The sequence below is a fragment of the Nilaparvata lugens genome, chromosome 2, assembly GCF_014356525.2.
Source record: "Nilaparvata lugens isolate BPH chromosome 2, ASM1435652v1, whole genome shotgun sequence".
In the NCBI taxonomy this organism is placed as follows: domain Eukaryota; kingdom Metazoa; phylum Arthropoda; class Insecta; order Hemiptera; family Delphacidae; genus Nilaparvata; species Nilaparvata lugens.
The window spans coordinates 42,232,306-42,246,027 of NC_052505.1; positions in this window are offsets into that span (position 1 = coordinate 42,232,306).

A 13,722-nucleotide genomic window follows, 5' to 3' on the forward strand; every position below is an offset into this window, starting at 1 on the left:
TATCAGTTAATCACTGGAATTACAGCAATTTTGGACTTTTGGTATTCAAGTAACTTTTCGCGACACTGATAGCTGACCATTTTAACGATGACTTGCCGCGGTCGCGGCCGTGAACCATCAGCTCTAGACGCGGGCGGCGCTCGACCCACTCGATGACACTGGTCGATATCAGCGTCCACCAGATTCAGTGAAAATTTTTCATTCATCAGGGATACGACTGTAGTTCTCGTCAACTGTTCATTCTCGATCTCAGGTATACCAGATATCCTTATGCTATTTCTTCTCTGGTACTGTTCGATGCCATCCAAACGATTATCGAAGCCGTGCTGCAGCTGCATCATTCGGTTGTTCAGCAATTCGATATCACGTGTGAGCTCGTCCACTTTCTTTTCAGCCGCCTCCAGCCTGCCCCCCAAAGCAGCGCAAGCCGACGCACACAGGCCCTCCCGCAGACGATCTTCGAGTTGCGCCGCAAACCGATCAAAAAAATCATCACTTAGTAACAGTTCTTCCAATGCCTGTCGCATACGGCCCTGAGTCTCCATGGCAACGGGAAGGAAGCTGTCAGTCAAGGATGAACAAGACGATGCCGAGTGAGACCGGCTGCTCAGAGCTCTCTGTTGTTGATTCAGTTGTTGCTGCTGCTGCTGCCCGGCTGGTGACTGTACTGTGGAGTTGTTATCTTTCGAGCCGATGTAGTATGCGCAGATGTAGCACTCGGCTGTAGCACGAGTTTTAGGTGGCGACATTCCAATAAAACTAAACCAGTTGATCAAAAACTATTTGTGTCAAAATATATCTCCTCCGCTCACTTTCAGGACTGAGACAGTAATATGTTATACCTCACACACTACTTCACACATATGCCAAAACTCGATTTAAATTTTTCACGGAAAACCCACGAAAATCAACTTGAAAAGGGGAGCTCAACTGTTTAACGTTAGACTGAAAACATCCTTATCTCGACTTGATTATTTAGGAAATAAGAATGAATAAAGTTTTTTTAAGGATATCTACACTCCTTACAATGCAAGGACCTCTATTCTAGAGCTACATTAATACTAATTAATGTAATAAAAGAAAACTTTCTCCCTAAGAAACGAAGAATCCGGCCTCTTATTCAATTCTAAATAAGTATCTAACTTTGACAAGGGCCACAGAAGTTATATACATTTTCAAGAGTATCCAACAGTCTTACATAAAAATACAAAGAGCCTGATTGAAAAATTCCTTTTAGTTGGGAAAATCATCGGATGACCGATGTCTAGATAAACCATCGATAAGTAAAAAACATCGAGCAGTAAACATCGATGTTAAAAACAACGATGTTTGATGTTGAAACATCGATGTATCGATACTCATTCCTATTTTATAGTTTCATGCTGATATTAAAAGTATCAAAAACTGTTATAATTCACAATGGACAGGGGTGCCCCGTCCAAAGACCATGCACGTACCCCCTCCTCTTAATTTAGAAAAGATTCTACCTCGCCCTTCATTCATTCATTCATGCATTCCCTATTCCATAAATTTATAAGCAAATTCTTTTCTTCGTAATACTATATACATCATGTGATATCTTACATGAACCCGAAATCTATTACTATCACATGATGGACTAATGATGGATAGTCAAGAGAAAATAATAGGAGATAGACTAAAATAATCATAATTATTGAATGGTGAAGTGAGGAGGGGATATTTTCCATTGATAATTGGGCATTTATCGAAGAAGAGACTACTCTATTTCATGAACTAATAGTCATTTTAAAAGATCATGTCTTATTAAAAGTTAAGCTATTCAAGTGGAAGCTATTAAATCACATTGCCTATATTATTCATAGGGAGCAATGAAACTCTAACATAATATTGTCAGATTAGATTTAACACTGAGAAGTTTTCGTTGTACATTTTGTATAATCGAATCAATCATCATCATCATCATCTTACGTACAAGGATTAGGTTAATGCCTGTTCCGACTTACAAACAGCTTATTAATATCTATATTTCAATTACAAAATTACGCTATAATATATACGAGTAGTGTATTTATTGCTATCTCTTCCGTGGCCTACCAATAGATCTTTTCCCTGCCGGGAAATCAATTTCGAAATCAAATCGAATCAATTTGGGGAAAATTTTGATAATATAAATTTCATCATAAGGGAAAATACTGACCTGTTGCAAAAAATGGTTTTCGCATTTGAAACCAGATCATGGATTATAGTTGAGTTAACATTGTGAAATTGAAGAATTATTCATGGCAAACACGTTTCCCAAATATGAATCCACTTTCTCTATTTGCTGTTCGTCAAAAAAACACTTTGTCACAACTATTCATCATTCCAATTCTGTGCCTCTGTTGTTTTAGTTTCAATGATAAATGAGTTCTTCAGCAATTTCGAAAACAAATATAATTATTTTTCTGATACCGATGAGCAGAAATTCAAGAGATCCAATAGGGGAGTCGTTCTTCAAATTCTAATTATTCTATGGCGGTAGCCGGAAATATTTACTTTAACAAGGAGATATGAGGATACAAATAATGCTATAGTCAGTTACAAATATTGAGCACAGAAAATGAAGAAGTTACCCATTGTCCAAATTATTTCTCAACTATCAAACAATCTAGAAAAATAGTTTCCTAAATTTATTTTTGTGATTTCATTTAAATTGTGAAACATTATTCTAGATATAATATCTCGAATCTAACTCCACAGATAGTCTTTCAATATTCTACTGGATGTCTGTGAACCAGGAGAGTCGTGTGACTGATATTTTGAAGGACTTTCCGATACGAAGATATATTTATTTCTTACGGTGGGTACAGATTCACGCACCGCGAACACGACCAATCAACTTTCCATCAGCTGATTATATCTGTATTCGTACAGGAACGGTAAGATACAGATATAAAAAGCTTGGCATCAGCTGTTAGAAAATGAATTGCACCTGTTCCCGGCGCGTAAATCTGTACGCACCTCAAGACTGACTTGGAGTTAGGTGGGCTATTTGAGTCGTAAATCATTTGAAAACGGGAACATCCATTGGATGCAGATACAGTACCAGTATGCTTAGTTACGAACCAGATCTGACTGTGCCAACATGACTCCTAGATTCACATTCAGTAGATATAGCAGCTCAGCCAACTCAGTATCCCCCCGTCAATTCAAGTAATGCATATTTTCAAATACTAGGTTTGAAAGAAAATTTATAATGGTTTTCCTCATGAAGAAGATGGTAGCATATCTATCATAATAATACGAGTATTGAGTATTAAACTAAGAAGCAATAGTTGCGTTAGCATATATGATCTATTTTTTAAGAATGGATAAGCGTTTCATTGATAGAAAACATTGGAGTTTATGGATACAATTTAGTTGTAATTATTATTGGATATATATTTATCATAACTGATGGATACAATGGGGTTTGATGCGAGATATTGACTTTCATAGTCTACAAGCTCAGCTCTACTCTCACAAGGCCTTTGTTGAATTAAAACTTTGAAAGATTGAACCAGGAAAAGTGGAAATACATTAAAATTTAAAACAATAGCTTCTAACTCGAAATATATTATATACTCTCTGTGAAGATTGAATATCGAACTTTCCAATTCAATAAATAGACTGAGTATCCTTAGAATTTAAAATTTGAGAGTTTGTGCAAAATTATCAATTTATAACAACTAGTGACCCCCTGCGTTGGATAACTCACTCATGAACTCATTTATCTTTGAGATCCGCAACTTTTAATTATACAGGATTTGTGAAAATGATAAAACAGCTTAAAATTTCATCACCATATAAATATGTTGACTGTGAATCTCATTGGAGATTCTATTCAAATTAAAAAAAAAACTTATTTTCTGTCGCTTCAAATATAATATTTGCTTGCTATCTTGGATCGATCTGTCCAATCCAATAATCTTTGTTCAAGTTCTTTCGTTTACGTTTTCTCTGGATCTGTGATATGAATCCAACTTTATTTTGAATCAAACTCAATTTTCTTGAATGGGAAGGTGGTCATATGATATATGATTCCGAAAAAGAATTTCAAGAGAAAATGAATGGCGAAAACCAAATAACAAATAAAAAAAAACAAATAACAAACAAACCAAATAACAATGGCGGAGACATTACCTAAGCTGTTTCCATACAACTTTCACTAGCCCTGAAGGCCTATGTTGAATTGATAGAATTCTATAGTTTACTTCGTGTGGGTAAATGAACTAGTGTCCCACTGAGTTGGAGAACTCGCTCATTAACTGTTGTATTGATCTTTGAAATCCGCAACTTGTAATTATAAAACGTTTTTGAGAATTATGGAAGCAAGTGGATATTTCTCTTACATGAATAATTTGACATTAGGTTTCATGGGGATCCTATTCGGATTGATCTTTGAATACAGTACGTTGTAAATAAATCAGCTGAAGTCATGTGTCAGCGCATAGAGGACAGTCTACGTTATAATTCCCATATAGAATGAGCTCTTTTGAATAAATGGAAAAATTTTGGAAATAGCATGCAAGCAATACTATCTGGCTAATGATAAACCACAACAAATTTTTCCTTATGTACTTTTAATGTAATTTTGTATCCTGAGAAAGGACAAAGGAGTTAGTCAATTTCGTTGCCCAACGAACTCGACCTGTAAGAAGGCTCGAAGAATACATGTTCAAAATTTAAAGCTGATTGATCAAAATGATCAGTAGTTATTGTAGAACATACACACCCATAGACGAACAACGACTTTTGCCTTGAATAAATAAATAAATAAATAATTTTATTCATGGAGGCAGAAGTAATAACTCGCTAATGCTAGTTCAATCAGTATCAAAATTCAAAATCCTTTAACTAATAACTTAATGGGAATGTCAACTATCACAAGTAGTATTATTAATTACGGTATGCGAATGTTATAGACAGACAAAAGACAGGCAGATAGACATTAACGAAAGCTAGTTAAGTAGAAGTTGTAAGAAATGTTGTACATAATTGAGCTGAAATCATGTGTCAGCGCATGAAGGACAGTCTGTGTGATAGCTCCCTGAAAAAGTAAGAAGGAGTGAGTCAATATCGTTGTCCAAAGAGCTTGCTCTGTAAAAAGTTCAAAGAATTTTTATATGCTAGAAACTGAAGCTAATTCATTGATCAACTCGTTCTAAGGTTATTGTAGAACATACACAAACGGACAATGACTTTGGCCTGGAGTCAAAAGTAAGAACTCACTAACACTTGTTCAATTATTCAAGTCGTCTTGATCAAACACAAAACATGAGTTATATGAGCTACCTATCAGTTCCAAGTTGATGATAGGCCTACTTGGATTTATGATACTTCTATTCTACTAAGAATTATCCAGGGCGCTGAAAGTAGAAGAATGAGCTATTGTTGTCTTTTTAGAGCTATTGCAAAAGCATGTGTTTTCCTGGTAAAGTAAATTAGTAACGTGTGTTGTCCCATAGCTGAAATATACGAAATATTATGTAGCTGGACTACATTTGAAATAGATCTGTGTTTCGACAAATACATTACACATTGCGCTGTGAAGTCCTACCAGTTAAAGCCCCTTCATCACATACGCATCGCATGTACCCAAGCCTCATGTGTTATATCGCAGTGTTCTGCGTCATACTTCAGCTATTAAACATTTCAGATTAACACAGAATTTGTCCTTCTCATATCATAATAGAAAATAGCGCCTTGTATGAATATTATGATTAGTTTGTTTCTAAAATAAAGTAGATTTCATTGATGTACAGTTATTACCAATACAGTATTACTCGCGCTTCGCGCTCGGCAGGGGGCTTTGCACCCTGCACCCCCAGTAAGGTAAGTTAGCAGCCTCCGCGCTTCGCGCTCCGGCTGGGAAGCGGGCTTCGACCGACCAATCTCCTTTTATGACGCTATAGTGCTGGGTAGCAGCCTCCGCGCTTCCCGCTCCGGCTGAGGGGCAGGTTTCACCCGCCCAATCACCTTCTATGACTGTATAGTGTTGGGTTGCAGCCTCCGTGCTACGCGCTCCGGCCGGGAGAAAGGCTTCGCCTGCACAATTGCCTTTCACAAGTGTACGAGGGAGGGCAGGCTAATTAGGTTAGGGGTGTTGGTCGCCCCAATGAACCGGAATGGTTTGCTAAAAGCCGTAGAATGGGAGAAATCGCTTTGGGTCTTCACATTGTTGATTATTGGACAGAGCAACTCTTAGCTTTTTTACAAAAAAATATTATTATTTTTGGTCATAGAAACAAAACTTCAAACTTCTATGTACTATGTGAGTCGAGTAGATTATTATGATATTTGAAAAAAAATCTTGAAATTGACGATTGAAGTTTTTTGATTTAAGGGAACAATAAGCAGGCAAACAAAGGCCAGTGACTCTCTTAAAGTTGTGAAGAATGAGCTCCGGTGACTAAACTCTACCAGTGTGAACGGTTGTATGCAGAAGCATGCACCATTACTATTGCTCTCCTCTGAAAATAGGACATGTTCTATTTTCTGGCAAGAATTTTTTATTACCGTTGACAGTCTGAAGACTTACATTTAAAAAGTACATGTTCCAACTATCGGCCAAAGTAAAAATCAACAGTGTGAAGCCAGCCTTTGGAACACTGCCAAAGATCTCTCACCCACACAGACACAAACACACACTGTGAAGTGGTAAATTGCAAATCCTTTATAGATGATGCAGTATTTTTTATATTATTTGTATATATATTTTTTATATTTATGATTCTATTAAAGCTCAATAGTTCATTTCAAAAATATTTTGTGGTGCTGAAATACCACGTGACATAATGCGCCCTCAGGTTTCTGATACAAAACGATAATTTGAGAGTACAATATAGTTTTTCATGATCCTGTTGGTTTTGGATCAGAAATCATACAAGTTACAAAGCCTGTTAATAGATCTAATGAGAATTGTGTCTCCTAAAAGTTCAACAATAAATATAATAACAAATGAATTCAATTCGAATATATATGCCTTACATCGGCTAACCTCCTACTACATACAATACATAAATATAAATCATCTCCTCCTCTATACAAAAACATAAACATCTTTTTCGACCAGTACTTCCGCCCTCAGCTGGAAGCAAATTTGAACGTTGGTGTAAAATCATTGCCAACCTAACAACACTATAATTCTCAGGCTTGTAAAATCTAACATTTCTTTCCCTCGATATCGAATGGTGGCTTGTACATTTGATTTCTCTTTCTTAATTAACGTGGGCTTTATGTTTACACAATGAGTAATTTTAATAGCTAATCTTTGGTAATTTACTGACAAGAAATCCTTAGTCATTAACACATGAAATTTTGGTTTAACCTTCTTTGGTGGAAACAATGCGGTTTTATCACTTGGCAGATAATTTTATTTATTTTCTCCATTTGAGTAACACATTAATAATAATAAAGTACTTTTTACAATATTTTTACATATAATTCATATTTTATGACACTTGAACTTCTGGTGTAAGCCATTTTGGTGGTTGGCAATTCATTAGGCATTGGCTACTTGGGTTCTAGCAGTGAACAGTCGACTTTGATGGCTTTTGTTTACTCAACTGTCGCCATTTTGCTGCCTTTGATTCATATGGTAAGCTGGCTTTTAATTTGGATAATTATTATTCTATTGGTTTGTAAGTGATGATAGTGTTACAGATGGCTTCTAAATTTTCTATTTCTTTGTTTTTAGGCATTGGTTTCGCTGGTCGCATTGGGCACTTGTCTGCTGGATGATTGAGTTGTTTGGCGTTTGTTAGGTACGTATTCGGTGAATAATAAGGCAAGTGACCGTTCAACATAATATTATTATTTACCTCCTTATCTTTCAGTGTTTCGATAATACGGTTTGAGATTATAGACCTTGAACTTTGATATTGTAAATAATCTGGTGGTTCTGACAACCGGTTCTCCATCAACTCTCTTATCTGTGATAGCCTAGGATCTTCACTTTGCGTATTTTGAATTCTTCTGGGTTTCAGATTATTTTCGTAAATTTTAGAATTGATTTTCTCAGCATATGTCACGCCCTCACTCATCATTACATTAATAATATATTCTTTGACTGATATCACAGCCATACTAATAATCATCACAAAGTAAATCAATGTATTTATTGTATTTCTCACAACATAACCTCTCAATAAACAACAATCATATACTCCCGTTTTCAATAAACAATTCACTATTCCTTTCAATTTTATTTCACACGTTTTATCATCCATTTTTATATTTACAACATATTCTTCAATTGACATCATAGTCATACCAAAAATTACAACAAAGTAGATCAACATACTTGTTAAGCCCATTACATAACCTCTTTGTAAACAATAACCAGATATTTTTTCCTCCAATAAACAATTCATTCTTTCTTTCAATTTTATTGCACACATTTCATCTTCCAATAATTTCCTATAATAATTTCTTTCATCATAATCTAGGCCCATATCCATTATTTATTTTTCTTTGTCTGTGAGCATATTCCTTTTATTTATCCTATTACTGCAATCACTACGGTAAGCTGCTTGCTTGAACCGTGTGTGCTTCGGGTGCATGTTGGTCTCATTATCCCATACATTTTGCTGTTGTCTGCATGCTGCCTTCCTCCAAATGTCATCTGGTTCTTTGATATCCCTTTTGCGGTGCTTGAATTTAGTATGAAGATAACTTCTTTTTTGGGGCTTTCCTCTTTGCTTCCTCCTATGGGCCTTCCGGTGTTGGGTTCCATGTTTCACTCCTACGTCGTCCTGTCGGTCACACTTTCTGCTTGCCTTGGTGGCGGTTTGCTCCTTGAATTGAGTGTGCCACGGGTGGATCCAATGATGCTTGGGTGGTGACTGCTCAAACTGGGTATGCTGTGGGGGTGCTGCATGCTGGTGCACAGGTTCAGTGCATGGAATCGGTATATCAGTTTTAGATTTTATTATTGGCAACTCTTTAATTATTTCTGTGTTGATGCTGCATGTAGTTTTCAGTGGTGGATTGGTTACTAGTGGTAGATCTTCGGGGGGAATAGTAGGCTTAGAATAGGTTGTTTTTTACAGACTGAATTTGATGCATGTTTGACTTCTTTATTTGGTGGCGGGTTGTTGCGGTGGTGGATTTGTTCTGGTTTTTGGTTATCTGCATGTTGTTGTTGATTTGTTTTTATTGTGCATGCCACTGTATATGATGTGTTTACTCTATTGTTATTTTGATTATGATCGTCCTGATTTGTGAAATTTATATCCTGTTTATTATTTCTATTCCAATGATGTCTGCTGTCATAATGTGTTTCTCTATGATACCGTTTACTGTTTTGATACCGAAACTTATTTCTGTACTTACTATCAAATGATTGACCTCTGTTGGTATTCTCAGCATACTTCACCCTTCGCGCATTTGCTCCAGCATTTGCTAAATGATTTTCGTTATTATAATTTTGTTTGAAATTACTATTTTGTTGATTAAAATTTCCTGCTCGCTTATTTATGTGGTTTGGCTCACAAGTAACTGATTGAATGCGATGCAAACGTTGTATCAACTCTTTGCAACTAGAGATAGGTGGCACAGCTGATGTCATGCAAATACAAAAAGGAAGTTTTTCCAATAATATGTGGGCCAGTGATGAGTCAGCTAGGATTCGTCCAGTTGAGAATTCCTATACATTACGTTAGCCACAAATTCAGTATGAGATTGTCCGCCTCTATTATCATATGTGCATGATATAATCTCTGATAGTGCGTCCATCTGTTCACGTTTGCTCCAATATTGCTGCAGGAACTGGGAGAGGAAGTCCTCCAGGCTATCAATATCTCGCATCCGGCTCTGGAAGAACATCAGCGGCTCGCTGAGTAATAGACTGGACAGTTGGAAACGCCATACTAACCAAGAGGTGGGTATCAACTCTTGAATGGCTCTTATTTGATCCACAAATGGTTTGGGTTGCATGTGACGGTAGGAGTTATCAAATTTTCCAAGATTTTGGAAAAGTTGAGTGCTGCTTACTACTTCAGTCAGTGTATAATGCATTCGACTAACTGGGATACTTTCCATACGTGTCTCTATTCTGGAGACTCTTTCCTCGTTTGCGGTCCACTTATTGTCCATAGCTTTCCTGTTCTCATCCATCTCATCGTATAATTTGGTTAGCTTTAGTTGTTGTCCCCCTATGGCATTCTCTAACCTGCCGTATCTCTCTCTTGATTTTGTCCCCTCCTCCGTTAAGTTTGCTATACATGTCTGCACGTTACTCTGTTCTTTGACTATTATATTATTATTTTCCTCTACTTTTGACTCTATCTCACATTTATTTTCTAATACTTTTTCCATTATAGTTCCAATGATAGTGGTACCTAGCTCTTTACCTGATATGTCCACCTGTTTTCCTACTTCCCTGGGTACCTCATCCAACCGCTCATTTACCTGACAGGTGACATCATCTATACGGGTTTCTAACTCGTTGATGACTGTAGATTGCATATCTATTTTAATGTCTATCATACTTTTCACTTCCTCTTTGAAGCTAGAAAATTTTTCGTCCATAGCTGTGACATTCTGTCTGATCGTTTTGACATCTTCCTGGATGGCTTTGGTATTTTCGTTGACAGTTTTTTTCTCTTCCCGGATAGTTTTTTATCTTTCATCAGCTCCGCCAAGGCTTGGTTGAGCATGAGCTTGAACTCGCTCGAGGAATCGTTCATCAGGTGATTTGTAACACAGCCGACTGAAGAGTCTGATGTCGTATTGCACTTTTCCAGGTTGGTGGCGGCGGATGACAGTTGGCTGGTCACATCAGTCGGCGATTGGATGGCAGCATTTCCTAATCCCCCGGTGGTGCTTGGAACGGCCTGCGGAGACGTCGGCAATGGGTTGGACGCCCTCACTCCCTCATCTCCACAAGCTCCCTCATCTCCTTATTGGTATAACATCAACGGCATTATCGATCCTAGTAGAAGACAATTGGGCCAGGTTTTGCGGGTCAAAATTGATGGAGCATACGCTGCCTCCTTCTCTCTCCCATGGGGTCTCCGCTACATTGTCCCGGGGTTGTTGATCGGCTGGTGTCATGTTCGTAGGGTTTTGGGGATGGTCACTAAAGTAGGAAATTTGCGAGTTAGCTGGCGACTGGTTCATAGAGACGATATTATGGAATACTTCGAATAAGTTGCCAAGTGTACTACCAAATTACAGGAATATTAAAATGGACGTAGTGATAGTGCCTATTTTGGATAAGATTGTGTGGTGTTAAAAGTTTCAAGTGTCATGTACATATATTACGCGAAGACATTCCAAGTGATACAGGTACTAATATAAATATGGAGAAAATTATTACTAATATAGCTCTTAAAATTTTAGGTAGGGTCTTATCTTCCTTAATATCAATGATGCTTTTATGTTTGAAATAACCTATAACCCTGGTCAGCATACAATATTTAGATTCAAAGATCAAGATCAAAATTTTGCTATAAAATTTTATGGAAATTTCCATCCAATTTTTCTCTATTATTGAGAATTATGTTATCAAACTCGTGTGATACAGTTTGTCTGTATTTATGCAGCTTGAAAAATTTCAACTTGAAGAGCAACTCTATTATTTTAGCCAGAAACTTACAATAGATCATCAGATATATCTTGTTGAATCAATTTCAGATTATACTTCTTGCAGCTTTCAGTTTCATTAGAAATTTTATTAAGCATTGATTTATTTGACTTATTAAGGTTGAGTAGGTAAGCTTTTCATCATGCCTAACGCTTGTGGTGCCATTATTATGTGAAGTGGTAAATTGCAAATCCTTTATAGATGATGCAGTATTTTTCATATTAGTAAGAGCGGTTGCTAAAGTCCCTATTTTGCAAATAAATTCGCAAAAAGTCAAGGCCGTCTGGCTTGCAAAATTGCTGGGTTCAAACCGCAGCTCTAGCTTAGTGGTAGATGCATGAATTTTCCAAATATGATTAATCACCACAGGGTTCAATGACTGGTGATTAATAATTCTTACCGCTGCTTCCTTGAAGTTCTTGAAGAATACCAAAAAGGAAATCAAAAAGATGGTCGATGACTGATTACCAGTAACCATGTATCCAATCGAGAATAATGATGACCAACTATGGTTTTTTCTAGTTGATTTTTAAAACGCTCGCTATGAATACAGGTATTCACCAATTTATCCTTCTAAAATTCCTTAGAACTTACAACGCCAGTTCTTGAAGCTCTCTGGATCCTTATATGATATAACTGGAACCTTATTAATATAATTATCAATATGTTTTTCTGGCGGACTGGTATGACTATCATCAAAGGATGATAAGTACTGGATGCTCTTAATAAGATCAATATTAATTGATTCACTAATTTTATATGCTGCAGAATATTTTTTCTTGGTACTGAGACAGCTCAAACTGTATATCACAAGATGAATTAGGATATAATAAGAACTTCCATGATTTTGTATGCTGACATAAAACACAAAATATATTACCATAAAATAATATATATAAAATATTCTTATATCTATAATTTTCTTCAAATAAGTTCTTTTCCATAAATTGAATGATTATCACAAGGCTTAATAGCATTCACCGTTGTGAGCTTTAAAAATTATAAATTATATTTAATACTGATACTTGGACTTCCAGTCAATTCAGAGTTTTACAACTTAAAACCTGTTCGGTCTGTAGATTTAATAGGACATGCTTTGATCAATGAGCACATAATAATTAATAAAAATAATATTCAAAAATCTCAGGGTTTTTTATGAGTTTGTGCCGTGCATGGGAGTAAGCTTCCTACATAAATCAAATAAATTCCTGAAACGTTCTTATAGACTATATGATAGCACTCAACATGTTGCAAATTTTTTAAACTTGAATTAGTTTATATAGCGCTTTGATCAATTTCCCAACTCTTATTAAAAGGCCTTTAAAAAACGAGCTCGTTTGAACCAAACACTCACAGTAATGATGTTCTTGAAGGTCTTGTAGAGTAAACTGATTATTTCCAATAATTAATTAAGCAGGTCCTTTTCATCTCTGCTTGTCTCGCGTGTGTTCCAGATTTCTTATGAATTTCTCTCAGTATTATAAATATATTTATGGGAACAGATTACAATTAAGAACTCTTTAACAACACTGAGTTCACAGATAAATGAACATCAATTACAAATAGTTTACATTCAAAAAAGGGATTGGCTTGATGATTTTAAAATTTAATAGGAAGAAAGAACCCTAATTTCCATGTGCATCCTCACAGATTGGGATCACAAGCCAAAGAGAAGTGATTTCCAGAAAAATTTCATCACTTCCTTGAACGATTTGTAATCTTCCTTCTGATTGGCTTTCTAATTTAGCAAGACTCAATACAATTGGTTACTTCAGATTCAGGGTTTCTTCAACTTTGTTATGGAAAGAGAAATAGAAGGTTTTCATATAAATAAATGGAGTGATTGTCTTAGATTATTCCAATAAATAAATCGCGATATGCGATACTATCAAGTAGTGTACATTTAATTTTTTATATGAGCTTTGTATACTCTTGGTTTTTTAGATTGTAATAAATACTCATGCAGCAATAATAGTTGTCCCTATTTATTTACATAAACCTTCCCTAGTATATATAATACATCTTTTGTGATTAAACTTTATAATTCAATTTATACAGGTTGATCAAGCAATCAGCTGATCCGTTAATCGGTATCGATTCAAAGAACTGTTGATTTATCCTAGATCGATTAA